Raw genomic sequence first — 10,137 nt, 5'->3', positions numbered from 1 at the left:
CTGCGTTCTTTATTGAGGCATAATAAATACACCCACGTACAAAGAAAGAACCTTGCTCTCCCAGCAGAGTACAGACTAGTGGAATCTGAGCCTCTGTTGTGCTGCTTTTCTGTAGAACTTCCTCTGTCAGTATGGATTAAAGAGTAGAGAGCTGGAAAACTTCAGAAACACCACCCAACACCACACCAAACTCATGAAATAACTGCAACCATGCAAACAACAGAGGGTTATTTTCAATATCAGTCATACATATTTAATGGCAGCCAAGGTGTGCATCAATATGTGAATTCAGAAGCCCATTGTGATTGAGGGTTTCCGTTGGACTGAATTGGAGAATTGTGCAAAACGGATATTTCAAGCATAATAACAAATACATCTTACAAACGCACAGTGGTGTACGCACGAAGAGTGAAGCTGATGATGTGTTGTTATTGATGTGCTATGTTTAACTGGTAATTTAACCTTTGTGTGGTGTTTGGGTCTGTGGGACCCAGATTAAAAGTTTAATAATGTGGTGGGTCCACCAGTCCCAGGAACATTGGCTGTGTAACAAAAATATGAACACCACACAAGGGTTAATGGTATCTGGTACAGATGACAATATGTGCACCATAGTGCAAAGCTATGGCTCTTAAATTTGTATGACTGGATGCAAAATCTTAAAACTTTTCAGCGTCACATAAATGTTGTGTAGTAAAAGTACAACATTCAGTATTTTATTAGAAAGAGTACTAGTAGAGTAAAACATAAATAAATAAATAAAGTGCCCGGCCAGAATTGAATGAAAGTTAAGTGTACCATTAAAATATACAAAACACTGGCAAATTTCTCTTGGTATAAAACAAAATATACTGCAGTGCAAAAGGCATAGAATCCAACGCTAAGTCCAACCCATTTAGCAACCTTTTACACAAAAGACTTGTTCCATCAGTAATCTAAAGTGGAACTTACTATAGTGGCATTTTGCTGTGCAACAGTTAAGTTAAAATTACACTTTTGTTAATTTTGACTTTTTGTTAACTCAAAAAGCGGCATGCCAAACAATCTTCACAGGTTTGGTTTTGATAGCATTTACTTAGGCAAAGATATTGTAATCGCAAATTTCCCATTTAAATGCATTGAGTTTTTAAACAAAACAAATAAACGTTGATTATAGCGCCCCCTAATGGCCCAGCTTTGCCAAATTTGGTGCAGAGCATCGTGGATAGGTGTGAGACACTGCTCCTTAGTCTTTTGCTGATAACATTTAATTTGGCCGAGATACCATATGATATGTGTTTGGTAGCTTGCTAGAGTAAATTTGAGTGATCGTCAAATGCGCATACTATAACGTAGCAAAATTCTAAGAATACATTTTTGTCGCGGCCATTTGGAGATGCTACATACCAGGTTTCGTGCACATGGTCGTACGGCCTTGGACGAGTTCGAAAAAGTTGGTTTTTGCGCTTAGCGCAATATTGCGAAAAGAACGTTGAGCAGAAATGTCCGTGGTCAGTACCCCACTGTAAGGGGTGTCTCGGTAGGGGCCCTGGATGGCACCCATCAAATTTTGTAAAAATTGGACGAGCCGCTCATGAGATATAAACCTTTTGTATTTGTAGCGCCTCCTAGTGGCATTCTTTTGTGAAATGTGTTTGGTAGCCCCAGAGGGTCATACCAAGGAATAATCTAAAGTTTGGCTTCAACAGCATTTATTTTGCCTGAGATATGGCAAAGTTGGTGTTTTCATAGTTAGGTACACAAATTTGTGTGTAATATGCACAAGTTTTATTCTGTCAAAATTCTTTAAACAACTTTTTGCCAGGTCTGTCTGGAGATGCTATGGTACCAAGTTTCAAGACCACCATTTTTGATAGATTGTGATTTTTCATGCATAAAAGTCTAGGCAGAAATGGGTGTGGCCTATATCACGAGATTGAGTTGGATCCAGGGAACACGTGGATATGTGGTTTTTAAATGTCCGATGTAGGGTTTGGGAGTTATAGAGCGTTTTTTTCTGCTATAGCGCCATCTAGTGGTGGGAGTGGGTCAATTGTTGCACCTTAGGTCTTTAGAGAGTTCTGGCCCAGTCCTGAAAACGGCACACCACCACCATGTACGGTGAAGGCTGTAGCGCGAGTTTAACAAGGAGAATAATAATGGAGGAGGAAATGAATCCTTAGAAAAACAATAGGGTTCCACAGCTCTGCTGTGTGAAGGCCCTCGGGCTTGGACCCCTAATGATAATCAAGTAATTGTTTTGGTAGTTAAAGTTAACATGAAAAGTCATTGTTATCCTTTCAAACGGCAGTTTTTTTATTTTATTTTGGAATGGGAATGTGTTAGCCTTTGCAACCAAGAGAAGACTCCAATGTCAACCATTATATCTCAGTGGATTGCTTTACCGCAGGGAACCAAAAACCCAGATGAAAATCTGGTGAAGATAGATGTTCCACAAAGTTTTGAGCCAATCCCCTACTGAGCACAATGAATTATCAATGTTACCCTTTCAAACACTGCCAGCATTCCCTTATATGAAACATGGCAGAATACGGTTGATGGTGGCAGCCGCATTACAGCCAACACTCCAGCATTCAGTAAATATTCATAAAGTGGTAATCTGTGCAGAGAAATATCTGTGACCGCTACATCTGTCAGTTCAGTTTGCGGTGCATCTGGCCTGTGTTGTACCAAAGCCAGTTTCTCTAAATAAAGACAGACTTTTTGCATCCCCAGCTCCCACCCTCTGTTCTACACACAACAGTTCCGCTCACCAGTGCCAAGCAGCCCAAATTAAATCAGGCTTAAATAAGATATATCTCCGTCTCGGTATGCGTGGATAGACTGATCCTCGCTGCAGCGCTCTGACATTTCTCTCAGGCCGCGGGACGCCTCTGAAGGATTACCTTAGTGGGAGTGGGTTGCATTAGGTAGCCCATGACGAGTCACTCTATTGATAGCCGTGGCAGGTACACCTCAGCAAGGAGCCCCTGTGCACACTGTGGAGAGAAGTGAAATGAGTATAAATTGTGGGTGTCAATTCCAAAGGGGAAAGCTGGTCATCTGTAAAAGAAAAGATGTACGAGCGCATAAGGATGGGTAATTCCACTCCTCTGCCAAGAGAGGACGTGGTGAAGATGACATTCCCTCCTCTGGCCTGTGACAGGACTTCAAAGTTTCTCCTAGTCCTTTTTGTGCTTGTCTTTCTTTCTCTCACTTCCTAATTCTTTTTCTATTCTTTGGGTTTCGTTCAAACCCAGACTTTAGCCCCAGACAACCAGGCAGTCAGACACAGACACACACACACACACACACACACACACACACACACACAGAGAGGTACACACCTTCCTATTGATTTGCTTTCTGATTTGTGCACCGCTGAGCCATTGTTTCTCCGTGTTAAAAAGTGAAGGGAGCGATGACCCAACTATCAATCAAGAAGTAAGACAAAAGCAACACCTTCATCCTCAACAAGCATGCCCGCTATTTGTCAAGTGGCGCATCGCATTCTCAAGGTTACATCAAACTGACAGGCTGTTCCAAAGCAAATGTTGAACACCTTTTGATGCAGCCTTTACAAATTTGTTTAATGAGGAATTGATTTTCACCCCTCCTCTTTTGTGTGTGTGTGGAGGAGGGAGGCTGTCCCTCAGGCCTGGTAACAGCAGGTGGTTCAGCTCCACAGGAGCAACAATCAGACAGAGAACAGGCAGTAAGGAGCAGCTCACTGGGCGGAATGACTCACAGACATGGCCATTCAGACGCACATGATGATGGCTGCTGCCTGCCTCTTTCACAGCCACACCAGGCTGCTGGGCTCAAACGGAGAGAGACTCCTCTGATGCTAATGTGCTGTAGCCTAATGTTGTGGAAACAGATGGAGCTCAGTCATCAGGATTGAATGAAACCATAGATAGAAATGTGGAAAACATGCTTTGGACTGTGAGTGATCTCATGAAAACATCAGAGATCAAATACATCAGGTCTGCTGCTTTAAAGTTTGGCTGCCTGGACGGAAGAAATATGAATAAAACATGGAGGAGGTCTGAAGTAACATGGCTGCCAACAAAATGGGAGGTTTGGAATTTCTAAGCAAAACATTTATTCACAACCGGCGCGGTGAATACAAAATATTGTTTAACGGGGGAGAGCGTCCCTGACAGGAATAGTGAAATACAATTGATGGATTGCAGCACTATTGATTGGTTAAACACAGGGATTTATCTGCCATTGACTGAAATGCATATAAATCATCATCATTTCTATTCTGTAGGCTAACAGCCAATGAGGAAAAAAAGCATCTTAGCTAAAGAATGCATTTGGCCTTCTTCCCCTTTTTATAATAACTCACAGAAGATGGTCAAGTCTTTCTAAATGGGTTAATGAAATCTCAGACTTTACCCAGCTGAGGAAGAGGCGATCGATCCCGCCGTGGGGAGGAAATCCTATATCACCATGCCAGTTCACATTAATCATTGGATGCGCTGTATGACATTACTTTGCATAAGGGAAGCGATCACACCCTCTTTGAGAGAAGTTTGGAATAACGATCAGGGAATGATCAGTCAAAGTCAATGAAAAGGTGTCAGCCGGTCACTTCAAAGAAGAGAGATTAAATCAAATGATTTCAAAAGTTTCTCTGTTTCAGCTAAGTATTTGTCGGGGGAATAACAGGCAAACTGTGTCAGTGCTGACTGGACTAATATGTTCCAGCGAGTGCAGTGAGTGCCTTGATTATTTTCACCTGAGGAAAATTACCCTTGTTTTTCTCGCTCTCTCTCTGTCTCTCTCTTACTCTCTCTCTCTGACAAAAAAATCTTTGATTGACCTGCTGGATGTGCTGGGTCATCCAGCAAATCAATGGCTTGCAACTTTCATGATGGAAAATGTCCCCGATACCGCCTCTACTAAAGGAAGGAGAAAACCGTTTCATGAGAAGGTGTCCCTGAGCCGACGTGATTGACATGTCTTCAAACGCGAACAACTCGAGGTGCGAATCTGACAGCAGTGATCCAGGCTAAGCCATGGCAGAATAAGCTGAGGAATGGCGCAACTAGAAGTCCAGCTGGGGTGGATGTCTTCGCTGTGACAATGTGGACTGACAGGCTCCTGTTCTCCCACAGAAAGGCAGAATTTATGGAAATGGAAGTGGAGTGTTGAGACAGATGGGAGCTGATCATTGTCTGTCCCATGCAGCAATCAGGTGAAACCCTGCCGGGCTGAATTTAAAGCAAATGTGCCCTATAAATCTCCAGGTTTCCCTGAGCCGCCTAATGAAAACTAATAGACAGACTGTGGAAGGAGCCATCCATCCTGCTACTTTTTCCACCCAATAATGGGTTTCTCTCCTGTTGGTGGTGAGATAAAGCTATAAAGTGTTTACACGCATGTTTCTCTGGGGGCAAGTCATGTTAAAAGTAAACAAGCTCAAAACGAGACTTCTTTAACTATTAATGTCACCTAAATATAGACATGGGTCACAACTTATGTTAAATATGGGTCTTACCCTATCGGTTTAACAAACGGAGGCATTACAGCCTAATGTGAAGGAAATGATTCTGTAAATGTCCTGCAGTCTTTTTACATACAGATGTCATTTTTTTCATGCACTTTTAGCACAATAATCAGAAAAACAATTTCACCAGTAATAGGAAAATTGATACATATTTCCATACATATCTAGGTGTAAGTGTAAGCCTGTATATGTGCATGTTGCATGTTTATGTGTACACCTTTGCGCTCTATAATAACATTTTATTCCAGAGAGCAGGGACTGGGGCCCATCCTGCGTGGCACCAAAGGGCGGAAAGAAAGGGGAGGGAAAGAGGGAGGACGGGGGGGGGGGGCTGTTGGTGATCTCCGCCTGCAGATAGGCACCACGGAGACGTTGCCAAATAGAATGTGACTTTGATTTCTCACCTCATTTCACTCTCAGCTGTCGGATAGGTTTCTGCTCAGATGACATCTCCTTCACAACGATGCGCAAAAATGTGGAACGGCTAAGAAATTAGGCAGCTGCTGCTCTACATGCCAGGCAGTCTCCATGACATCATCACCTCCGCCGCTCTCCTGTGACTCAACCACACCGACAACAACAATTACAACAAGAAAACTTAAGCCGCAGCCATGCAAATGATGCACTGCATCTAACGCCTCCCTCCCCCTACTGTTCCCCCACCTTGGCATCTTTGTCTGCTTCTCTGTCCCCGTGAGCAGCCGTGACCCATTTATCTCTGATGTATCGGCGTCTTGGTTTTACCTGTGTGACATGTTGATGCACTGCCATCTTCCCCTCAGACTTTCACAGAGCAGCACCATTAGCACTGCGGTGGCTCTGAAAAAACTAAGATTGGCATTCGACACCTTAATGTGTAAGCAAATATAGTTTTTGATTGTTTTAATACGGACATTTTGTAATGCTCCCTTTTCTAATAGGCTTATAACAAATAGTTAAATAGTTAATAAGTTATGTATCACTGCTTTATGAGATGCTGATAAGGACAGGTTAAAACAACCCTTTGTTTTTTTGTAAAAATGCAGTTGTAACTCTAATTGTGGTTAATTTGAAAGGGTCCCAGATAAACTGAAGGATTAAGTTTTCCTTTTTAGATGGAGAAAATTAACCATTAAAAAAAATGTTTTTGTATTAAAAAGCTAGTGAAAGACTGACAATTTGGAGATTTCACATGATAGTAAGAACATGTTGGTATTCCATTAATAAACGCCTTTTGCAGTTAAACAAAAGGTCAGTGTGAATGAACAGTTCTTATAATCCAGTCTGCAGCTGTAAATGGTAAGAAGATGTTAATAAATTTATTTTGATCCAGAAAATCCTAGAAAATTAGAACTAACCAATTGAAGCGAGGTCACAACCCAAATGTGTTTCCTATTAATGGCATATAAATTATCTTCAAAACATTAGTAAATAATTGATTACTTTAAATACATCCATAAGTTTCAACTTACTGCGTAAACCTAATTAGAAAGTAGTATCTGCACTTTTTCATCATATGTCTTTTATTTCAATTTGTGCTATAAATAGTGTTTCCACTTATCTTATAGATACTGTGCTGGATGTCCAGACACCCTTCTGTGTGTTGTAGGTGTATAATTCAAATTTTAAATGTGTTTACAGTCTCTCACATGATGTCAGGCGAAGGTGTTCCTGGTGGAAAATGATGGAAAACAACAGCAACAAATGGCTATTTCCAGCTTAGCCCAAACCTCCCGTGCAGTCTGACCACATACAATAAATAAGATATGTGTCTGCTTCCGTAACTCTATCCTGTCACTGCTCTCAACCATGTTCTCATCTTGAACCCTGGGGGGGGGGGGGTGGAACAGGACTGGGGAGGATGACCGGTGCAGAGGATAAACTAGCTCAAACTGCAGTAGCTGGCCATAGATTTTTTTTTTTAGCCATCAGGGACAGCTCTGCAACAGTATCTACTCGAGCTGTCTAGCGAGAACATATCTGACTCATATCTGTGATCGGCAGGCTGGGTCTGTGTAAGAGACACCAGCAAACTGCCTTTGTCCTTGTGAGGGATTATTAGGGAAATGGAGACACTGAAACAGTCTGCCTGCGGTTGCCGGACCAGGTCATTTTCAAACCTGTTAGAGTTGCCCATGTGGTATCATGAGGCTTACATACCACCTGCTTGGCTTTTATTCCGACCAGATCTGCTCCACTTGGCGATGAATACTATCTCAATGAGACAGCTGGGTACTGGTAACTACTCACCAATGTTTCATCAACAGGGATTCATGTGTTATTCATTTGCTCCGGCTGCTGGCCGGTGGCCATGTAATGACTGTTCATCGCTGCAGTTGTGTACTGTATTGAGATTTTTGCCCTGGTAAATACCGCTGTTCATTATTCTTCAGAAATCCCTGGGCGAGGCACAGAGCTACAGTTTAAACCATATGAATAACCCAATCAAGTAGACGTCCTCAGGAACTATAGCTGGCTTATAATCAAATTATAATCAAATTCTCATGGAGTTTAAGAGGCATCATAAAACTCTGCTCAATAATTCAAAAAGCAAATATGATATTACCAGGCCTTGTTTATAAATCCACCAGGCCGCCACCCATCAGTGAGCACTTTTTGCCCCAGACAGCTACAGAAGTCAGAGAGGGCTAGCAGCCACGATATTAAAAAGGGGAAACCACTCGCTGGTTCTGCAATTTAAGTGTAAATATGGGCACCTTAGAACAGCTGGTTCATGAATAATGGAAGGACGTTGCCCTTGGTATTCATGGGAGGGGGAACATTCTGCCACTCAAAAACAGAGAAATCTCCAAACCTTGCTCTGTACTTTGCTTGGCCTCAGTGTCTATTTACACACACAGGCTTTAGAACTTGGTCAGGGATGAAACGGCAAAAGTAACAGTGCCGGATGCTGCATGCCTTTGGTTGAGTTCATTTGTCTTTCTTATCCCTTTTTACGTAAGAGATGCATCTAAAATGCTGCTGGAAGAGGGATCTATTCCAGTTTTTCCACAATAAATAAATGGATGACAGCACTGCCTTTGCTGGCGAGCATCAAGACTAAAAAGGGAGGTCAGACGCTTCTGGCTTTGAGACAATGCAGAGGGGTCATTTTGCAATGACACTGCAGATCATTTCACAAGTGAAAAATGAAACGGCGCCCACAGCAAACAATTAAACTTGGAGAAGCTCACGAATGGAAAATGTGTTTTTATACTCTTGTTTTTTGTAAAGTCTTCTAAATTGTCCACACGGAGGTATTTCCTTGAAGCGATAACTGCCTCAGTTCTGAATTACTGTTGCTTTGCACTGCTGAGTGGGCTGGCTCAGCCGTCTGAGGGGTCAGCTGTCTCATTAGAAAGTAGTTAGTAAGACTGGGCTGAAGTTTAAAGATTACTTCTGATAAGTTGCCATTGCGAGCGGTCACTCAGAGTTTACTGCTGAGCCCTTTAACTAGGGACATTTCAACAACATAGGGAACATACTGTATCTGTCTATTTCAGCAAGGCTCCCACTTTAATCAAACATGCTTCAATGGCTAAATCCTCCAAAACAACAGATGAATGTATCCAAAGCTAAAACTTCACGCTGCTAAAAAGGTTATTTACTTGTTAACACCGTAAATAAAGCCAATACATTAGAAGAAAGATCCACCTCAGATACTCTCACTGCTGCGTATTCAAAGTGTTGTAGTTTACTGTGGTGTGCCCACTTCTCTTAAGCCTTCCTCATTTACCTTCTGACAGAGAAAAGCCTCACCTTCTTCATTTTCAGTTGTGAAGAAGGCAATAACTAGTTGAGACCGATAAAACAACCAAGCCACGTAACTTTCAATTTGACACAGATATGTGACACACATTGTCATAAGCTCTTGTTTTTATTTACTAGTTTTGAAGTTTGCCTGGGAGACCACCACCAACCACTTTTACAATTTTGGTTTAATTTACTGACCACTGTCACTCTAGTGTATCTCTGACTGTTCAGCCAATCAAACTCCTGAGGCCTCATGTATAAAACCCTATGCAGTTTCATACCAGAAGATATTGAAAAGTAACTTGAAAAATACCTACGCACAAAAATGTTCACATGTACAAATAAAACCAGGCGTATGCCAGGTCCTGCACACCTTTTCTTTATACAGTGAGGAAAATAAGTATTTGAACACCCTGCTATTTTGCAAGTTCTCCCACTTAGAAATCATGCAGGGGTCTGAAATTGTCATTGTAGGTGCAAGTCCACTGTGAGAGACATAATCTAAAAAAAGAAATCCAAAAATCACAATGTATGATTTTTTAAAAACTATTTATTTGTATGATATATCTGAAAATAAGTATTTGAAAACCAGAGAAAATCAATGTTAATATTTGGTACAGTTGCCTTTGTTTGTATTTCCAGAGGTCAAGCGTTTCCTGTAGTTTTTCACCAGGTACGCACACACTGCAGAAGGGATTTTGGTTCACTCCTCCACACAGATCTTCTCTAGATCAGTCAGGTTTCTGGGCTGTTGCTCAGAAACACGGAGTTAAGCTCCCTCCAAAGATTCTCTATTGGGTTTAGGTCTGGAGACTGGTTAGGCCACACCAGAACCTTGATATGCTTCTTCCAGAGCCACTCCTTGGTTATCCTGGCTGTGTGCTTTGGGTCATTGTCATGTTGGAAGA

The 10,137-nt window shown here is 41.8% G+C and overlaps 1 long non-coding RNA gene across 1 annotated transcript in view; it reads left to right on the top strand.

Moving 5' to 3' along the window:
• The first annotated feature begins 503 nt into the window (after positions 1–503).
• LOC117952206 overlaps positions 504–10,137 on the top strand; it is a 16,139-nt gene continuing 6,505 nt past the window's right edge. The window contains exons 1-2 of the long non-coding RNA XR_004658342.1: positions 504–588; positions 6,637–6,639. This is a non-coding gene — a long non-coding RNA (uncharacterized LOC117952206). The remainder of the gene's footprint in view (positions 589–6,636; positions 6,640–10,137) is intronic.

This window comes from Etheostoma cragini, chromosome 10 (genome assembly GCF_013103735.1).
Source record: "Etheostoma cragini isolate CJK2018 chromosome 10, CSU_Ecrag_1.0, whole genome shotgun sequence".
NCBI classification, from domain to species: Eukaryota; Metazoa; Chordata; class Actinopteri; order Perciformes; family Percidae; genus Etheostoma; species Etheostoma cragini.
Note: the sequence above shows the minus strand (reverse complement) of the source record. Positions and strands in the feature narration are given on the sequence as shown.